General features: G+C 38.7%; 1 protein-coding gene across 1 annotated transcript in view; it reads right to left on the bottom strand.

The window, feature by feature from the left end:
- TMEM178B (transmembrane protein 178B) overlaps nucleotides 1-22,602 on the bottom strand; it is a 323,668-nt gene that overhangs the window by 157,585 nt on the left and 143,481 nt on the right. The gene's annotated exons all lie outside the window — the stretch shown is intronic.

Below are 22,602 nucleotides of genomic sequence, written 5' to 3'. Positions count from 1 at the left end.
CAATTATCCAGGAGTAAATAATTCTGCAGATGATAGGGAAGATTTTGACTCTTCCATCCTCTCTCAGATTGTGTTTGCTGTTCTTTCAACTTCCAGTGGCCATGGATTCATCTAAAGAGCTTTGGGAACATTGGAAAATGAAGAAAATAATCTGAGGGTTTTTTTTAAAAAAAGCACCTCTAAATATTTCTAATTGGCAATTTCACAATGAGAATATATCTGGTGAATTTAACTCTGCATTGGCGACAGGAAAAGCATCCAGCCAGTAAACACTCAGCTCCATTTGGCTACCCAGACTCTACCCCCGCAAGAGATTATGGGGTAATTAAAAGAAGATGGTGATGATACATAGTTAATAAACATTTACATAGAATTGATGATGTTAAGATTTGAAAGGCCAAGAAAAATATTTGGTAAACTGATTAGACCTGCAAGAATCCATTCCATAAAGATCAGTTGGCACTGGATTAATTGTCTGCATGCCTCTAGCACAATGTCGCTTGTACAAAAATAATCTGCAAGGAAAATTGGCAGAAGGAATCATCACAAAAGTCATTTCTAATTGTCTAAAGTATGGAAAAGAAAACTTGGTAAGCCTGAAAAGTTTTGGAATAAAGTGCTTTGGACAGATGAAGCAGAACCCGAACTGTTCAGCCATAATCAGATAGAATATATTTGGAAGGGGAAAAAAGTGAAGTGAAAAGAACATCTGGCCAAACATTAAACTTGGGGATGGCATTTTGATGTGAGATTATTTGAAGGCAGAGGCACAGAAAATATTGTGAGAGTGAAAGGAAAATGGATTTAACTAAATATCAACATATCCTAAAGGCTAATGTCCCATTTTCAAGTGAAAAAGTTGAAGCTGAAAATAGGTTAGGTATTTCAGCAAGGTAACAATTCAAACATATCTCCGAATCAATCAAATCTAAAGAATTTGGAGAAAATGATGTTAAAGGTTCTGGAATGATCTTCCAAGATTTTTTCCAGATTTAGAATGAGAAAAATTCCAAAAACAATAATAGAAAAACCTTAGCTGGCTACAGGAAAGATTTTAAGCTATACATTTTGCTCAAGGAAATGGTTTCTTTTCTTTTTTTAAGGATATTTTAACTTGCGTATCTGTCATCTTCACTGCTTTCTGATTTTGGATTTGGAAACAATTGCAGATAGTAAGTGCAGTATGCAGTCAAATTTGCAGAAAAGTTTCATCTTCAAATTGTGTAAACTTCTGTTCACTTAGAGATATACGGTTATATAAATTTTGATAAGGGATGCCAAAAGTTTTGCCTGTAACTGCATACACATAAACTTACTGTATAGGTCTAGGAGTGTGGGTGTATATGCACATACCAATACACCCACAATTGCACAAACTTCTTTTTCTTGGTCTGAATTAGGATATATATTAGATAACTGCATCAACAGCAAAGAATCATCTCGAATATTGTGAAATATTTATTTCCATACTTGTATTCTATTCTTATTGGTAATAAGCATCAAGAAATTTCCTCTCCCTATTTAAGGAAACATTTATTTTGTGCTTCCAACCACCTGGCTCAGTGAAACTGCCGTATTCATAATTAATATATTTTGATTACCCCATGTATTGGCATCCTATCTGCATTCCCATATTTCTCAGAGTCTTCTTAGAATGAAATTGTTCATCATTCTATCTACTTTTGACAGGAATCAATATGAGAAATGAGTGGAGCTTGCTTCCTGCCCACTAAGGAACCTGTTGATTTGAACCTGAGCTATGTGATCTGACTGGGGTTTTTTCTTCTCCTCCTCCTGCTGTTCTTTGAAGGTTGTTTAAGAACCAAGATGACTTTTGTAAGGATGGATAACTCTGCCTAATTTACGTTATCTTTTTTACTTTTCTCTGTCTGCAATAGAAAATTATATTTTTTTCAGCACAATAATCCTAATGTAGATCAGTTGCATCACCATCTAAAGTCTATTTTATAAGGTAATTTGTCAATATTATTTACATGAATCTATGCAGAGGAATTCATTCACATTAGAGAATTTTGGGTGAAGGAAGAATAGTTAACCATTTCGCTGCCCAATGTTTCTTTTCTCGTTCCTTGGATATGAATTAAGACTTTCTGGAGGAATGCTGGTAGAAATTTCAGCAAAGAGCTGGCAGATGGAAAAAGAATGAAACAATGCAAATTGCATCCTTATAGCAGCTTTTTGAATGAAAGAGACTAAATCCAAGACTTAAAGTCACCAAGCCAAGGAATAATGTGTGGTTTTAAACATTCAGAAATTGTCAATTATGTTTATGAAATTTTGCTATGGAACAGTGCCATTTGGGTTTGCTACTAAGAATGCATTGCAAGAAAATTTAAATCTGGTCTTTCTAATAACATGAATTTATTAACATTTGAACATGTAAATTGATTTGTTTGATGTCACTGCACAGATGTAGGAAATAAAAAGGGTCCTTTGTAAGTGCAATCTTGTAAAGTGGATGACGATCATGATGTCAGTGATATTCCACATTTCAAAAATATTTCAGTCTTCAAAAGGTCAGATAAACATTGACACAAATGGTGATGTTGGTGTCACAGGATTAAGTATCCCAGAAAAAAAACTTGCAAATGCAGTGAAAAAGGAATGGAGAAATATGGAGCAGAATAACTTGGAACAGGAATTGCTCACTGACTAAGTGCTAGCAATGAGACCATAACTGAATCAGTGATGATACTTGCATCCCAGGCAGATTATGAAAAGCATATATGGTATTCAGCTTTGTCCAGGTATTTTCCCACATCATTGTAGTTGTGCTTTTAAAGTTGTAGCAATGTTTCGGCAGAATCTCATCTGCCATCATCAGCACAGTGTTCACCTATGAGTCAGACTTTCACAGCCGTTTCTGTTTTAAATTTGGTGTTAGCCTACTGCTGTGCCAAAATGGTTTTTTTTCTTCATCCTGATTGGTTGGGAGTCTTGGTCTGTGTTTATTGGTCTTGGAGTTTGCTGTGTTCTGCTTGATTGGTGTTTCTAATATCTTCCGTCTGTTTTGTAGCATTTTTTGTCTTGATTGGCTGGCAACATTGTGTTTCATGTATTGGAGGCTTTTAGTGCAGCTTGGCTTCAAGCAAATGGATGGCTATCATTTATTAGGAAGCTAAGTTTCATCTGGGTGCCTGGTTGGGGTGTGTTTGAGCTGGAGGTATCGGGGGAGTCTGTTTGTGCCCAGGTGTTTGCCTGGCTTGTGGTGTGGAGATTTTTTTTGTTTGAGAGTACAGGCTTCCCAAAAATTGACAGTCTGGTGGAGTCTCCCATCTATTCATGCTTTCAGGGTTTTTTTCAATCTCTATGGCTTCTCTGATAGTTCTGTAGCTGGGTTTTTCCATAGTGTCTAGGGTTTTGGTGCCATTGAAGTCGATGCTATGACTTGTGGCTTTCATGTGTTGGACTAGATCTAAGCACACCGAAGGCTGGATCCAGTCCTCAATGAAATCGAGTTTGACACCCCTGTTCTACACCCTTGAACAAGTTCACTAGTTGTAAGACTATTCTGACAGTCTTACTAGAGTGTGTGGAAAAAATGGATTTCTGTAGGCATATATTCTACACAAAAGAAAAATAATAAGGTGTTTGGGGCTTTTTAATTTTATCATCACACAAGCTTTCATGGATTAGGTCCATTATATCAATTTGGATGAGAGATTTTGACAAGTATTCAAAAGTAGAGTAAGGTAGGTAAAAGAAAAAGGGGAATGGTAAAAGTAGGTAGTATTTTAAGTTTTGTTGGGAAATTGCTTGGCAAATATTCTTTTTGTTTTGACAGTAAAAAATGAATTCCAGAATTATATAATCTGACTCCACCCTTCTGAAAGTATTTACTTGTCATTTAGAAAAATGGGTTCTATATTACTGTTGTATTGTTTGCCAATGGAAGCTGATTTGCATATCCCATGAAAGTTGGTGGGTGTGGAACCCCATAGGAATCAAACTAAAGGCTCAACAATTTTTAGCATTCTGCTTCTACAGTTGTTATGAGAATCCTGCAAACAGAACATAAACATACATCTTTACATCTATGTTTCCCATTCACAAAGTGCTTACCATCATTAATACCAAAGATAATACAGAATGATCATGAATGACAACTGAACTATTAAAATCCTCTGTGCATTTTTCTAACACTCAAAACTATTGAAGCCTTTGTACCCCTAGGCTGTGATTGACTTCTTCATGAACAACTGAAGCTAATTATTAAACTTATAGGCCTTTGTGGTGTACATGCTACCATTTTTAGTTACCTTTAACTGTTTAATATTTCATTGATTTTATGGCATCCTAAAATGCAGCTTCAGGCCTTGATTTTGTCTATGTGTTGTCTTTATCAACACATATATATTTCAACCACAATTTCAGCTTGTAAACTATTGAAATTTTAAACTAAACCGAAAACTAAAAATGGTAGGGAATTCCCGCAAGCTTGGCATTTTGACAAATCAGCTATCAATAGAACATAGATATAAACACCATCTATTCTATATATCATTTTAAGAATGCAAAAAGTCCTGTTAAGCACACAAGCAGAAACCATACCATCAGGGAAAAAATAACTCTAATAAAAAAAATATTAAGAAAGAAACTACACTCTGGCCACTCTGTATAAATAACCAATGCACCAGTCTAGTCTAGAAAGGAAACATCTACAGAAGAACAACCAAATTAGAGACAATCAAGAACCTAACAGTTTGATCTTAGGACATATAATATCTATTATTATGCCATCATTTTGTGGCATTAGTGTACAGTGCAGTCCCTGCCAAAAAATTAAATTTGATGACCATTCATAAAAAATTGCTTACCCCAGTACCATTAACATATATATTTTTAAAAAACTAAAATTTTATAAGTCTTCTCTGTTCTACGTATGAACAATTATTATCACAAATAGGATGATGGCAACATAAGAGAACTTCATACCTTGTGACCCCTGTATAGAAACTAACTTAATCTAAAAGTGATCCTTCTCTAAGCATGATTCTCTAAGAGTCCCCTTTAATATAATTTACTGAGATGAAGGGGATGGTACAAGAATTCTAGCAACTGAAATATCTTCAACTGAAAACAAATACATCTTTATGCATATTAGTGTAGAAACTTTGTGATTTTCTTTCCAACAGCTTTCCTATGATGCAGCAAGGGAATAAGTTGCAGGAATTGGGTATGTCTAGTTTAATAAAAAGAAGGGTTCCAATATCTAAGGGGCTGCCACAAAGATGAGGGAGTCAATCTATTCTCCAAAGCACCTGAAGGCAGGACAAGAAGCAATGGATGGAAACTAATCAAGGAGAGAAGCAACCTAGAACTAAGGAGGAATTTCCTGACAGTCAGAACAAATAATTGGTGGAACAACTTGTCTCCAGAAGTAATGGGTGCTCCAACACTGGAAGTTTTAAAGAAGCAATTGGACAACCATTTGTCTGAAAGGGTATAGGGTTTCCTGCCTGAGCAGGGGATTGGACTAGAAGACCTCTAAGGTCCCTTCCAACTCTGTTATTTTGTTAGGTCTCCTCACTGATATTAGAGAAGCTTGCAAATGGTTGTTTACTTAACTGTTTCCTAAAACTTTATCAGTCGTTTATATCATGTGTGAAAAGGTGAGGAGAAAGTCTACAAAAGGTCATTCCAACATAGGAATACATGACGTATAAGGCAGAATTACTTGATAAGGGCTACTAATTTTTATTAGACCATTCAAATAAAACAAGAATGTCAGAAGAGTGTCAAGAATGCAGTCACTCATAGGGAAAGAAAGCCAAGTATGAATATATCTTTGCTGCTAATTGTTATTAATGCAAAGTTCAAGAGAAGTTAAGTTTTTAATCTTTCTTCAGAGAAAGAGAAACAGCAAGTTAATTGGTCAGCTTATCTGGGATGTTGGGATTTCAAAATTTAAGTCAAACAAAGATTGTCAATATAGCCACAGCACCATGACTGCAATACGAAATGTACTGACATTGGCATAAAAAAGGCCAGTTCATATTCAGGCTGAATTCAAATTCAGATTCAGAGGCTAATTCAATGTTTTCCTCTGGAAATTCCATTCTAGACCCATCCAAAGACTGAGCAGCATTTTGTGCTAAAAATATACACGCAGACAAGGCTTCCTGTTCTGCTGGCTGAGGTAGAAAAGCTCTTTTCATTAAAAAAAAAAAAAATTGCCCGAAGCAGAATTATAGGCAAAAGGCAATGAGTAGGGAGGAAGAGTTCAGAAATGGAAGATTAGATGGTTCAAAGTACACCTTCTATTTCACACTAAGCAAAGACCTCCTTGTGGATGCAACATTTCTGCAAAATCAGACTTTCAATTTATTATGCATTGCTTCCTGTGTACAAAGAGCTTTTGAAAATATTTGAGTCTCTGGCAGTATGGTTTAGACTGATAAGAGCAGTGCAAACAGAAGATTTGGTTCCCCCTCCTCTCCTCTTTTTTTTCTGTATTACTTTGAAAGAGAACACTTTCACCCAAAACATTTAAACCACTGACTGAATTTGAACTCACAAGAAAGCAGATATTTTATCGTTTGATGAGACAATCAGGCTGGTTTAGGAGCAATGGGCGCTTGAAAGAATAAAGAAATAAAACACTCTGACGATTATTTCTCCCATCATTCCCTATCCCTTTCAGAGTTGCTAAACAAACCATCACACTGAAGTTAAATAGTGACTATTCAAATTACTGTACTTTGGCATGCATTCCTGCAATGCAATTGCTTCTGGTGAATACTGATAAAAATGTTTGATTAGCATAGAGTCTTTGTGGAAGTGAGAAACGGCACTTGGGTTTTTTTCCCCCCATTCATTTTGCATGTCTTAGTCCTCAAGATGTCAAGATCTAGTCAGCTATGACTTCAAAGTGCCATCACTGAGAAAAAATATATATTTTTGCATGGTACAAGAAGGGAAGGTTTGTATGAAATAGTTACAGCAACAGTCAAATGTTTTGTGAATATAATCACAGAAAGCTCTTTTGGACAATGTCCCGCGGTCTATAGTGCCTCCAAAATGTGTTGAACTTCCAAAATTGAATGCACGAAAATCCCAGAGCTGTGGAAAGCCCTGTGGAATAATAACATTGTCTCTCTTCTTGTCTTGATGAATGTGGACCTGCAGGGCATTTAAGATATTGTCAGATACAAACAACCACACCCACACATGTAAAGTTCTAACTAACTACTTTATTGCTCTATACCTATTTTACAGGAATCTCCCCAGACTGGCACCTTTTGCTGGGAAAGATTAGATAAGCTCAAAAACAGTCTGGGGGAGGAGGTGGTCAGACCTTGCCTGTTTAGGTAGAGTCCAGAATAGATCCCCACTTAAGTCCTCCTCCTGACTGGAACGGTTGTTCTCCAACAGATAGTGTGCTTTGTGAAGTGGTTGGAAGTTCAATCCTTTGGCCTTGCTCACATGGATAGTGCCATTCATTTGTCTGGCCACTAGACAGTATTAAACTTAGTGATTACAGCTCTGCAGTACTTGAATTCCATCTCCAAAAATACTTTAGAGAACAAACATCTGTCTCCAACATCTTAGACAGATGCTTCTTTTCCCAAGATCATACAGCTGCCAAGGTTATTGTGCAATGTAATGAAATTGTAGAAGTGAACCGTGGAAGGAAACAGCAACAATTTTATTTGAGGTCGACTGTAAATGAGAAACCAATTCATTTAATGTAACTAATTAAATTACATTTTTTTATTTAGCCATCACTATACTCCAAATAGCACTGGGAGACTCACAATATAACAAAAAATAAAAAATAAAATAAAATGCAATTCATGAACAAATCAGCAAAATAAAATAAGAAATCAGACAAAGATCAAGATGGCTGCTGAAACTACCATGAGGGCAACAAGATGGCTCCTTTCAGTTCATGTCCACATTTTCCTTTAAAGAGGTACAGGTCAAGAGGTTGAGAACTAAGTTTTGATTGATGAGATGACCAGGATGAGCAAACTATTGAGAGATTCAAGGACAGCACAGCACACACTGGGTTTCCATCTGCAGTTTCCATCTGAACAACTCATCATATAGCTACACTACATTCCCATGCTCCAAGCTGACCTTGGATGATTTCAAAACATTAAGCAAGACCAGACATGGTTAGTACTTGATTGGGAAACCAACCATCAATAACAAAGTTAGATTGTGTTCCAGCTTCATGAACCTCAGGTCAGGGTTTTTTTCCCATAATAAATCTACAAACTAATCTTTTGGTGATAAATTCAACTTCAGCCCACACAAATAAATTCACAGGAAGTATAATTCTAGGAGCAACAAATGAAATGCAGAAAATGAGCTAAATTGCTTACAGGCTAAACATTTGATGAACTACCAGTCTAGAGGTACTATATCTGGGACTGCAAAAAAAAAAATCAATGAACCCTAGATGGCCACAAAGAATAAGAGCTTGTATCTCTTTCCTGACATATATTGACTATCCAGATTTTTGCAACTTCTATGGGAACTGCGAAGGCCTCTATATTGTCTACTGGGGACCAGGGCAGTATGGTGACATGATTGCTGGCTCATCATTATCGGAAATACAAGGTTTAATGACTGTTTGTGATCTTCTTCCATTCCAAAGGAAGCTCTTGAGACAGGACCATGACATACCAGGAAGTCAACTGAAAAAAAAAAATCAACGGCAGACTAGTTGATCCCATTTCATGAACAGCAAGTTGCTCTTTCAACTGATGAAACAAAGCAAATCCAAACCTACCCGGTATTTATCAATTTTAGCCTTTTATTTTTATTTTTTTATTAGCTTATTTTTGTAATTTCTGAATTACAAGGTCAGACAGAGGTCTTTCAATTTAATATCTTTTATACTGTTTTTATCAATACTCCAATAAATCATAACATTAGGAACATTAAAGTATATGGATTACAAATGCAAGAAAATAATTAGCAAAATTAAACTGTTTAAAAAGAATAGTCCACCAGCTTCTGATCCAATTACATAGTAGTGCCCCTAGATTCTCAGGAAACAGGCATATGTAAAATCTAATAGTGAAGATACCGAAGAACCTGCAGTAGGATAGTGAGTGGCAGACCGTCCCTGTTCTCACCTCCATTCCCCAGTTATGATTGCACTCCCAGTAATCCATGTGATATGAAAACACAAGAAGATGAAGGAAGAAATGACAGGTTTCTGAAAGCCCTAAATGTTAATTAAATCCAACATGAGTCACCTACAGAAATGGAGGAAGAGAATGAAGCATGAATGTTCCTCGCTTTGTCTTTTCAAAAAAGAATAGTAAAAAAAAAAGAATACCAATACATTAACCATTGCAAGACTAGTAATGTAATAATCCCTACAATCATTTTTGTGCATTCTTTTAGCCCTGCTTTATTGAATTGAACTGAATTCTTTATTGTCACTGTACGTATATACACAGTATACATACAATGAAATTCACATAATACCCAGAGACCAGAATCAACATGCACATACACATGACAATTCCCAAACACCTCTCCATCCACCAAAATTCCCTACCTCCTAAAAACACACAAGCATCCACACAACAAACCAAGTAATACTGTCCAACAGCTCACTGATGGTGCTCCTTAAGTTCATTGTTAAGTGCAATTATAGTTCTGGGATAAAAACTATTCCGAAAATGTGTGGTCTGAGTTTTAATTGTTCTGTATCTTCTGCCAGACAGCAACAGTTCATAAAGATTGTAAGCGGGATGGGAAGAGTCTCTGAGAATGTTGTGCAACTTCCTCAAACAGCGAGATGCAAAGATGTTATCCAGGGCTGGTAGCTGGAGCCCAATGATATTCTGGGCAGTTTTAATGATTCTCTGTAGAGCGTTTTTGTCTGCTACAGAGCTGCTCCTATACCATACAAGAATGCAGTATGTCAGGATACTCTCAATGGTGCTGCGGTAGTAGGACAGAAGTAGATACTGAGATAGGTTTATCTTCCTGAGCATTCTCAGGAAGTACAGCCCCTTCTGTGCCTTCTTTACAAGCATGTTAGCATTCATAGTCCATGAGAGGTCCTCCGAGATATAAGTGCCCAGAAATTTAAAACTATCAACCCTCTCCACCTCCTCACCATTTATGTACAGTGGTAAATATACATCTCCCTTGCTCCTGAAGTCAATTATAAATTCTTTAGGTTTTTTGGTGTTAAGTGTAAGATTATTTTCTTTTGTCAAGTTACCTTGGAATTCTGCGAGAGTTCAGAGCTTCAAAAGCCTGCAATTTTGGCCCAACATGGGGTTTACAAAAAGTATAGGAAAGTGCCATGTTCCTAGTCCTCATATAAGAACCTTCAAATTTTTGCTTCTGGATTTGTTTTCCTTCCTCTCTCACATGGTAGTATTCAGAGGTGGTATTCAGCAGGTTCTGACCAGTTCTGGAGAACTGGTAGTAGAGATGTTGAGTAGTTTGGAGAACTGGCAAATACCACCTCCGACTGGCCCAGTCCCCATCTATTCTCTGCCTCCCAAGTCCCAGTTGATTGGCTGGGTCTGCTTTTGTTGCCCTGAAAAGGAGAATGGAACAGGAAAGCAGGTTAGTGGGGTGGGAAGGGAATGGGATTTTGCAGTAACCTTTCCCCAGTAGTGGGGAGGGAATGGAAATTTTGTAGTATCTTTCCCCTGCCATGCCCACTAAGCCATGCCCACAGAACCTATAGTAAAAAAAATTGAATCCTATCACTGGAAAAGTGGCATGTTCCTAGTCCTCATATAAGGACTTTGAGAATTGTGCTTCTGGATATTTTTTTTCTTCCTCTCTCACATGATAGTATTTCTTCTGGTTGTTTTTTGGTTATACATTTCTAAACCCAAACATATAAGATTCTCCCTAGAAAATGAATAGGAAGAAAATTTGGTCAATTGACTTCTCTATGGATGACTGTGAATGGCAGCTAAAAAAAAAATCAAGGCTGGATTTGGGATGCTCTATATAAAAAGAATATGTTCTGTCTCCTAAGTCATGGCCTTTTTCTTAATTTCTGCAAGGCATCTCAAAAGTCACCTCCAAACAACTTTGATAAGGTCAACACATTTCTGCTCTAAAATGTGTCTTAGTACCATCATGGGAGATCAATTGTAAAATTTTTGATAGAGAAGAACTGACTCCTAGTATAATGATGTTATAATAGCCTTTAGATCTTCTTTTCCTTGGCTTCATGTGCCTATTCCTTTCTCCTAAAGGTAAGGAGAGTAGAAAATAATCTTAGAAAAGAAATGCAAAACTGTCCCGTTTTAGGGAGCTTTTTGGAAGAATAGGTATTTGTAAGCATCATGCTGGCCCTAATAATGGCCCATATGCAGTCTCCAGGGTGGGATTATTACCTTTGTATCACTGCATCTATCTCAGCATTTCTGCATTATGTCTTCTTATCTCCTGTTCGACACTACTCCTTAAAACCAAATTCCCAAGTATTGATTTTGGTGCTTCTTATCTCTGACAGTATTTTGAGTTGAGTGAGCAAAGAATACTAGTTGGATGACATTTAGAGGCAGGCTAGGTCTCCTTGAACAATATGGTAAACTTTTCCTCACAAGAAATTCTCATGTGAAACAAAATTCAGTGACAAAATCCCAGGCTTTGTTTTGATACCATAAATGAAGAGTTTCATTCTTCAGCAGTTTAAGGTTCCCAGATGGACATTTGGTCTTGTTGAGGTAGATGATTCTCAAAACATAGCTTGACTAATAATTAATGTTTGTGTATGAAGCTGCTAACACTCTGAATCAACCATAGTGGACTGGAGAAACAAATAATCACAGCTCAAGTATATTAGCTGTCTATGTTCCTAATGATACTATAATTCTTGATAGCAAAGAATACGAAGCAAAAAAATTGTCCTAAACAAACCTGACTGATTTTGACTCATTCTGCTGTATTTCTGTAGAATTCTTTCTTAGTACAATTCTAGGCAAGAAGCTAATTTGAGCTGCTAATTATCACAATATCTATGTTGCTGTGCTCATTTTGTTAGACACAAATGTGTCCATCATATGGGAATTTACCATTTAATAGAGATTGTTACATCTATTGGATTATGGAAACATAAAAGAAGGCTATTTATAGAATGGACCATATCACAAGAAAACAGATGCAGAGAAAAGATTTCCTGACAGGAAAGATAAATAACAGCTCCAGGTGTCTATGAAACAATAATAATAAAAACTCTGATATGCCAGAAAGAACCTGCCAATGATCAGGTCAAGAAATGATGTCTGTGTGGGAACAAATTGTGAAAGAGCTAAGAATATTATGTTACGGGTAATCTGTTATTACCTGGGGTGACAAGATAGCTGTGTTCCAATATCTCAGGTGCTGCCACAAAGAAGAGGGGGTCAACTTATTCTCCAAAGCACCTGAGTGTAGGACAAGAAGCAATGGATGGAAACTAATCAAGGAGAGAAGCAACCTAGAACTAAGGAAAAATTTCCTGACAATTAGAACAATTAATCAGTGGAACAACTTGTCTCCAGGAGTTCTGAATGCTTCAACACTGGAAGTTTTTAAGAAGAGATTGAACAACCATTTGTCTGAAAGGGTATAGGGTTTCCTGCCTGAGCAGGCAGTTCTAATAGACCTCTAAAGTCCTTCCCAAACTGTTACTCTGTTATTAACACTGTCTTACTGAAATCCAGAACTATTATTAGTTAAAGTTATTTGCTATCGTGAGCCATTACCAATCTGTTAATTCTCAAAAGGCTTCTTTGGCAGTGGATTATTGGAGCTTTATCATCATTCTCAGTTAATTTATTATCAATGTTTATTGGCAATAGTTGGCATTTTATTTTGGACTTTGGGTGAAAAGTATTCTCAAAACTGGAACACTTTATGGAAAAGAAGAAATCCCAGCAGTGGTGGGATTCAAAATTTTTTACTACCGGTTCTGTGGGCATGGCTTATTTGGTGGCCGTGGCTTAGGGTCACGTGACTGGGTGGGCATGGCTTGGTGGCCATTTGACTGGGGTGATCATGTGACTGGGTGGTCATGTGACTGGGTGGGCCTGGCTTAGTGGTCACATGAATGGCTGTGGGGTTTGGTCATATGACTGTAAAATCACTCTAGGTGTAGGGACAGTGCAAAATATTAATATATGATAAATAATGGAACAATTAAAAATAATAGCACAGAGTTTTCTCTCTTCCCCCCTTCCTTCTTTCTTTCTCTCTTTCTTTCTCCCCCTTCCTCTTTCTTTCTTGCTCTTTCTTCCTTTCTTGCTTTTTCTTTCTTGCCCTTCCTCCTTTCCTTCCTTTCCTTCTTTATCTCTCTCTCTCTCTCACACACACACACCTTTTCTGGGAAGAATTTATTGGGTGATCTCCAGAGCAGCGAGCAGCAGGACAATGAAAAAAGCAGCAGCCCCAGAACACCCATCCGCCCTCCCTTTCGAAGCACGTGGGTGGTGGCAGGGTCAGGCGGGGACGGCGTGGCTATGGGAAACTCCGGGTGTTCCTGGTCTCCCTTTCAGGGCACAACAGCTGTGGGGGGAGGGCAGTGGTGGGGGGTCAGCAGCGGCTGCAACATGGCTATCGGATGGAAAACAGCCCCAGGAGTTCCCGGCCTCTCTTTTGGGGCACCTCCGCCTCCCATCTCATCCCCAGCACAGCAAAGAAAGTGAACGGAAAGCCATTCGCTTTCTCTGCTGTTCTGGGGCCAAGAGAGGCAGCAGAGGCACCCCAAAAGGGAGGGAGAAAGCGAACAGCTTTCCGTTAGCTTTCTCTGCTGTGCTGAGCCTGAGAGGGGTGTCAGAGGTGCCCCAAAAGGGAGGCTGGGAACTCCCGGGGCTGCTTCCCATAGCCACACTGCCACTGCCCCCCCATCCTCTGGACTGACCCAAAAACGGCACCCCACCTTGGCCTCCTCCCACCTGGAAAGGTCCCGGGTGGTGGGACAGAGGCATGGAAAGGTCCTGGGTGGTGGTGGGAGGCCTGGAAATGCCCCAGGTGGTGGGTGAGGGCCTAGCATTACTCGCAGGCTTACCTGTGAACAGGGCAGGCAAATCAGGGCTGCTCAGTTGGGGCACAGGCACCACGTGGGGAAGTCAGTTTAGGCAAGCCAGGAGGGCCCAATGTGCCACATAGGAAGGGAGGAGTGATTGGGTGGGGCGAGTGGTGGGCAGGCCAGCTGTGTGAGTGAGTATCAGTTTAGTGGGACAACTGAGTGACCGGCAACTGAGGAACCAGTTCGGGGGTGTGGCCAGCCAGAAGTTACTACCAGTTTGGTGACCCATGCCTAATCACCACTACCAGTTCTCTGGAACCAGTATGAACCAGTTGAATACCATCTCTGAATCCCAGTCATTTAGTGTCATGTTTCAGACATATTTAAAGAGAAAGAACTGAATACAAGTCCAGTAAAGACTGAATCTGTTTTAAATGTAAATTGTGATAAAAATAAATAAAGCTTAATAACATACAATATCATTGTTTGGGGAAAAAATAGAAGCACTATTTTGAAAGAATGTGTGCAGATAGCTACCCCATTAAATAATCTGTAAATTATCTATTTATAAAATATATAAATATGTATAATAGCACATCTATTTTAAGTTATTTTGAAATATAAAAACATTGGATTTCAGGTTTACAAGATTCAGAAACATATAGGAAAAAGAAACATAGAAAACAGAAAGAGGGAAATCATAAAACTAATATTATAGTATTATCTCATAATATGATTTCATATAAGTTGCAAAATTAAGAAAAGAAATTCCAGGACTAAGAAAGAAGCAATTTGCCCAGGAAACAATACGTTTTTTTGGCAGAAAGTATTAGAAAGAAGCTTTCCAGTCAATACAATCAATAATTCGGTAGAGGCTTCCTGGTCATGATCCCTGACCAACTGAACATTCCTCCGCCATACGCAGATAACTTTGTCAAAAGGATCATAAGAGAGACTGTGCACTGATGATGTTACCTAGTTTGGTAATGATGCATCTACAAGAAACAATCAAGCTCAGGGAACACCAAGGATTCAACAGTTTACAGTTTCTTATCACATCAGTGCTGCAACATAATTAACACAGCTTTTTTTTCCTATCCCAATAATCAAAAATCAAGTGAGCTATCCATGGTACTAGTGGTCAGATTCAAATTGTTTTACTACCAGTTCTGTGGGCATGGTGTGGCTTGGTGGGTATGGCTTGGTGGGCATGGCAGGGGAAGGATACTGTAAAATCCTCATTCCCTCCCCACTCTGGGTGCAAAATCCCATTCCCTCCCCACCCCACTAACCTGCTTTCCAGCTTCATTCTCCTGTGCAGGGCAATAAAAAAAGACCCAGCTGATTAGCTCAGTGGGAGGCAGAGAATAGATGGGGGCAGGGCCAGTCAGAGGCGGTATTTGCCGGTTCTCTGAACTACTCAAAATTTCAGCTAACTGTTCTCCAGAACTGATCAGACCCTGATGAATATAACCTCTGCATGGTAGTATTTCAACAGCTGGACCTGAGTTTGCTCTAGTGCACGATGTCAAACTCATGGCATCATGTTGCTGTCATATGACATTTTGTGACATTTTTCCCTTCGTGGAGCTGGTGTGGGACATGGCCTGTGTGTGACACATCCAGCCACCAGTTTGACACCTCTGCTCTAGTGGCTTGAATATTGTGTGGGAATCTAGCCCAACCTAGAAAAAATAGGAAGACCCATCATGTTTTCTAGGCATAAAATGAAATTAAGCCCCTCCTCCAAAATTTAGGCCTATTTTAAAACATGTGAAATTGGGGGGGGGAAGGCGGTGGGGACTTGCCATCAGGAGCACCCCACAGGCAGCCACTCCTCACCACCAGCCACTCCTAATGGCTGATCATGGCGGAGCACAGAGGGCTCCCTACCCCCCACCAAGTGCCTTTGCTGCAGACCCAGGTCAGTGGGCGGGCAGCGACAGCGTGGATATCTGCTGGCAGCATTCTCAGGCCTCTGTAGCTTCCATGGTTCCCGCCAGCGCTGGCACCTCTTGCGCCAGTGCCGTCTCCAAGAACAGCATCTGAGTCACTCCCGCTTTTCCCCCTGTCCCTACAACAACAGGGGAAAAAAACATTTTGTGGTACCTGGGAGCACAGTGCGCTGCATTTTAGTTTAATCCCGAGCAGCTGGTTGGGCATGAGAAAAGCTGAATGACTGTCTCTGCCACTGCTACCCTTGGTGCTCCAGACTTGGGCTCTGCAAGTTTCCTGAAGTCCCGGTGCACAGCCCGTTCCTGCATTCCAAGTGCACCCAGGCCGAGCTGCAGCTACCCCTCTCTCACCAGTGCCATCTCCAACAACAGCGGCGGCAATAGTGGGAACCGTTGAAGCGTTTCAGCCGCTTCTCAGGTGGGGGAGCCACCTCTGTAACTTCCACTCGCTTGGCTCTTCTCACACCCAACCAGCCACTCGGGATTATATACCCAATAGTAGTTAAGGGACCATTATGGTTATATTGTTATAAATTTTTATAATGGGTTAAAGGGAGTAAATAGGGGAAATGTATAAGTAAAGAGGTGGCTAGCTCAAATTGATAATAAAAGGGGAAAACCTTTGAATGGAATAATTGCACATAGAAAAAAATTGCAAATGTGACAGATATAAGAATATATCTATAGTTATTATAGAAATTGAATAAGAATATAGATAATATTGTTTAACATGACAGGAGAATATTTATAGAAAAATGAAATAAGCTACAATATGAAATGAGATTGTATAAAATAGGAGCTATGAATTTAGAAACTGAATGAGAATATGGAAAATATTGTTAAATAATGTATGAGATTATTTAAAGAAAAAAGGTAACAAGTAATATTATGATTTTAATTTGGATATAAAAGTTGATATGTAATTATGGTCATGTTTGTATGGAAATGTAAAACCTGGAAACACATTGTTCACCTAATGAGATGTTTTATAAAAGATGAAAAATAAAAAATATTTTAAAAAAGCTTTACAAAACTGAACATGTTAACTAAGCCAATAATGTATGTATATGTTGTTATATATTGCATGACACTGGAGATTCATCCATTAGCAACCATAGATTTTCCAACCTAACTGCTTATCCCCATTATAAAACATATAATTTCTACGTAGTGTATTTTTTATTTATAAGAGGCAACAATTCCCACTTCAGAGCAAGACCTATAACCTATAACCACACCATCCTTAAGATTATTTTGCTATGAAGCAAGTTTCACCCTGCCCTAATTAGAATCATAATCAGTACATTTTGTAGAGTTGCTGACTTTCGCAGATGTGAGAATGCAGCTGTTGTGTGTATGAAGCTAAATAGTTGCTAGTTTCAAACTACAAAGCCATTTATGATTTGGCATCTAGGTATTTGATTAATGGAGAAGAAGCCCACCCAGTCCAGTTGGCAAAGCAATGTATTTTAAATAATCTGCCTTATAATAAGTATAGAGGGGAGAGCACTTTGTTCTTCATGTTATGCTCCCTGTGATGACCCAGGGTGGGATACAAAACAAACACAGTCACAGAAAACAGGTGAAGCCCCTTTTATTCCTTCACTTTGCTTCCAAGCTCCAAATATTCAAAAACTCCCACACAGTTAAAAAGAAAAAAGCAACACAAACCAGGATGTCCACAGATAACACACACTGGGAAGGACACCAAAGTCAGAGAGGAACCACAAACTAGAGATATTTCCATGCTTTGTTTCCAGCGCTCGCCCATAAGCATGTCCGTCTTCTTATTCAGTTGTCACAGCTGCAGCCCATGAAGAGGATCAAGGCCCTCTCCTCCCGAGTAGACCACATCTCTCCCTTATCCTCTCCTCCCTGTGTATCCTAGGATGGACCGGGGATGGGCCTGGGTCCTCCTCTCACTGCTCAGTCGGCCTCTGCCCTTCCCCAGCCTCCTCCACAACCTCCGGGGCCACACTTCCACTCCCTGTCGGCTGTTCCTCCTCTCCCTCAGAGTCAGTCTCCACCAGGGGCATGGCACTCACTTTCTATGAACAGTTTCCCTCCAAAGATCTGGATGGTGCCCTGCCCTCCCTTATATGCTTGGGAAGTCAAGCCAAAGGTCTTACTTTACATGTGGCATTTGATGTTTGAGCTATGAAAATAGCTCAATAGTTCCATAGATAAAAGATGGGGTAGCTGGATAATAGGATTTATCTTTTCAGTAACATTTTAATGTTGCATCAGTTTTATGTAGTCTGGGGCTTGGATATCTCTGAAATATCTTCTACCTAATCTCAAAGGACTTTCTGTGGATATCAAATTTGAGGGAAAGCCACCTACATGGTCCCTATGTTTGAGTTTTCTCGTGTGTGGAATGCCCTCTGAGATAACCTACCTATTGAGTGTGTGTATGTGTGTGCTATTTTTTTAATAAACATTAAAAAAGAATATAAAACATGAAATACATATAAAAAGAATAAAGGAATAAACTACAATGGCAAAATACAAGTAAATAAGGATAGGATTCCAATGTCATGGAGGTTATATTTTTTCAATATATCCTTAGTTGTTCATAAATTTATAGTGTAGGTTATATCAGAGTGTCAGGAAATGGGAAAATCATATAAGCCAAATAAATAAATAAGTTTGTAAATGGCTTAAGTCTATTGGAATTGGCAAGCCATAAATACTGCAAATAACTAAGCCAAATAAATAAATAAATAGAGTGCATAGTCAGCAAATAGTGGATGTTGGCCTAAGCAACGGGAAATGTCCTTTGTTTGCACAGCCTATGCCCTGGGCATGATTTTCCAGAGTTATGTGACTGGTCTTTTCTTGAATACTGAAGGTTGGAATAGATACATTTTGGTCTAAACTGGTAAGTGTCTTAAATTTTGTTGTAGGTTTCCATCATCAGATTCTTAATCTATACAAATAATCAAATATACAAATGCAGCTGAAATTGAGAGGATGAACAACCAGGAAAAGATAACGATGTGAGGTACCTAAAATGATACTGTTTCATGAGATCTTTGCAGCATAGACACATATCTTGATTGCAATATATAGTATTAATTCTCTGTAGTAGTGTGGGGATGTATCATTATTATGGAGGATTTAAATGTTGTGGCATCTGCCAAAAAAAAAAAAAAAACTAGAGATTCTCTGAGGGATAAGAATTCTGTCCGAGATTCAATACAGGGATAGTCTGAGAGAGAGAAAAATTATTGAATTCCCCTGGAAGAAGACATAGCTATTAAAAACGAAGTAATTATATTCAGCAGATGACAGCAGTGAATATGTTGCTTCTCAGTCACACACAGGGAACAGGAAAAAGAATAATATGCCTTGCCTAGAGAGGAACAGAATCATAGGATTTTGAAAATGATTGTAGATCAGATACAGGTGCAGATGTAGATGAAGATATTTTGTTGCACAGATTTGCTGGGAAAATAATGTAGGACAATGTAATGTAGGACAATTTTCAGATACGTGGACTTCAATTCCCAGAATTCCCCAGGCAACTTGATGGCTGCTGACTGGAAAAATGCTGGTCTGTATGCTGGCTGGGGAATTCTAGGAGTTGAAGTCCACATATCCTTAAGCTGCTAAAGCCGAGAAACACTGATTTAGGACCATGCTTTGTCCTAATGTCATCCTTACTAGTATGAGTTGACAGTAGCATTCAGTTCTTGGTTTCAAAGCTCAGTCTTTAATGGATATGCATCAGAGCTTCATTTTCCCTTCCTCCATAGAAAGGCGCCCTAAACCACATTTAGCATTTGCTATTTAATGTATACATCCATTAACTTTGCACTGTTGCGCTCATTAAATCAGCTGCTAAATTTTTGCTGGCAGAGCAGAAATTTCCTTTTATAATTTCTTGTAAAAAAAAGCCTTTAGTGGACAGGACAACATTGTGTCTGCTGGAAATGAATCCCAACCTCTAGTTAAATATTGATGATTACAATAATTATATTATGTTGCTGCTTCTTAAGTTGCACCTGCTCTTTGATTTTTTTTTTCAAGCAGTAAAACTGCCCTTCCCTCTACCTGGTTTGTTAATTTCATTTGCACAGTGCAGAAATGTGACTAATGGTGGTGTATAGTTGTATTAACACCAAACAAAGAAAATTTATTGGGTATGCACAAATGATTTAGGAGAAGAGAAAAGATTGTCTTCCCCCCTCCTAAATAGAAAGAGATTTTTTTTTTAAATTACTTTATGTAGATGTGATCAAATACCTTAAACTTAGGCAATATACCAGATGAACAAAGGACAGCATGGAATTTTGCTCTCTTCAAATAATTAATGACTAAACTGCAACTCCTCAGTTCTCAAAGCCTGAGAAGTGGAACTAAGGCAAATATGCCTGGCCTTACGGATCCTAATTCAAATCCTAAGAGCATGGGGGCTCCGGTGATTGGAACACTGGACAGGAGGTTAGCAAGCCCACGTTTGAGACCCAAGAGCTGTCATGGGTTTAGGTTGAGCTCTCATCCTTCACTCCAGCTCCTGGTGGAGACATGAAAGGAGTCCCCAACTGGGCATTCCCGGAACAACCCTGATGTTACCGGCTAATCCTTTCAACCTGGAAGCACCTCAATACTTCTGATCTGAATGCAATTCAAACCCTGGGATAACTGACTCCTCTCCTTTCAGTTAGAAATATATAAATGCATACATTCAGTTAGAAATATAAATTCATAAATTCAATTTGTAACTGATTTAAAACAGCGTGGCCTCAAGATGAATTACATGATTACAACCACCACTTTCAAATGTTATATGAATAACCATCAAGAATAACATATTTTGCATAAGGCATACTAGCAAAGATAGGCAAAGGGAGGTATCCTATCCAAGTGCAGTCCCAAAATTGAGGGGCTCATGTGTAGAGTGAGAGTTGGGAGTTAGCATCTGACAGCTTACTTTTTCCATTCCAGTGGTTCAGGATGCCCTTATCGTGTCTTGGAAGTTAAGTCAACGTGGTTGCAGCCACATTTTTATAGTGTTTCCTATTTGATTTTGTTTTTATCATGATACCTTGCAAGATGCTTCTGTTCCCAGATCCTGTGAAAATGAAGATGGCAACAAGATCAAAGAAGTTATAGCTGCTGTCCCCAGTCACAGAATGCTGAAGCCATGTCAACTCACCAAAAAAGTTAGGTAGTTAATGTTACTAGATTCTTATGTTATAAATGCTTCCTGCATCACCTAGCAATGTACTCTTATTCTAGTAATATTTACACCCTAGGGCACTACTGCTTGCTATATTTCCTATGGAATGACTCAATCTACTTTTAATACCTCATGGTGTGACAAGAACAATCTGGAACTGAACACACTCAAAACTGTAGAAATGGTGGGAGACTTTAAGAGAAACTCTCCCACCTCTTACATAGTATACTACCATACTACCACCTCTTACATAGTATACTACCATACTACCACCTCTTACAATACTAAGCAACACAGTATCAACAGTAAAGACCTTCAAATTTCTAGGTTCTATCATATCACAAGACTAAAATGCACGCCTAACATCAAAAACATCATCAAAAAAGCACAACAAAGAATATTCTTTCTGCATCAACTCAGAAAGCTCAAAATGTCCAAGGAGCTGCTGATACAGTTCTACAGAGGAATTATTGAGTCTGTCATCTGCACCTCTATAACTGTCTGGTTTGGCTCTGCAACCCAACAAGACAGACACAGACTTCAGAGAGTAATTAGGACTGCAGAAAAAACAATTACTACAAACCTTCCTTCCATTGAGGACATGTATACTGCATGAGTCAAAAAGAGGGCTGCAAAAATATTTACAGACCCCTCACATCCTGGACATAAACTGTTTCAACTCCGATCCTCAAAATGATGCTATAGAGCACTGCACAACAGAACAACTAGACACAAGGACAGTTTTTTCTTGAATGCCATCACTCGGCTCAACAAATAATTCCCTCAACACTGTCAAACTATTTACTATTACTATTAATCCTCCCATCCGTCCTTTCACCCATCTCCTCCCACTTATCACTGTATGATTGTAACCTTGTTGCTTGTATCTTAACAATTTTTATTGACTGTTTTCTAGTATGATTTGATTGCTTATTGTACCCTATGACTATTAAGTGTTGTACCTTATGATTCTTGACTCTTGATAAATGTATCTTTTCTTTTATGTACACTGAGAGCATTTGCACCAAGACAAATTCCTTGAGTGTCCAATCACACTTGGCCAATAAAGAATTCTATTCTATTCTGTTCTGTTCTGTTCTATTCTATTTCTATTCTATTCCATTCCAGATTTCTAGCCTTCCACTCCCCTAAACTGCGATGAGAATGGCCATGTCAAGTTTATTTGGGAAAGGCTCTGCCCTTGTTAAATACCATGAACAGACACTGAAAGATGTGCATGACAAGGGTTATCAAGAGAATGCCCATGTCTCTATGGATTAATTAGGTAGGACCTTGTTGCAGTCAGCTCAGTAGAAGTTTTTACCTTGGTCCCATTGCAGTGCTGCTGGCATTGCCCACTTTCCTGCCTTCCCTTCCAATGCACAAAAGGAGAACAAGAAGGTAATACTGCATTGCAAAGGTCTTGGCAAGTTTAAGACTTGTAGATTTCAACTCCTGGAATTCCTGAGCTAACATGACTGGAGGAGGAA

Source organism: Pseudonaja textilis, chromosome 5, assembly GCF_049901715.1.
Source record: "Pseudonaja textilis isolate UNSWEBS1 chromosome 5, rPseTex1.2, whole genome shotgun sequence".
Classification (NCBI taxonomy): domain Eukaryota; kingdom Metazoa; phylum Chordata; class Lepidosauria; order Squamata; family Elapidae; genus Pseudonaja; species Pseudonaja textilis.
Note: the sequence above shows the minus strand (reverse complement) of the source record. Positions and strands in the feature narration are given on the sequence as shown.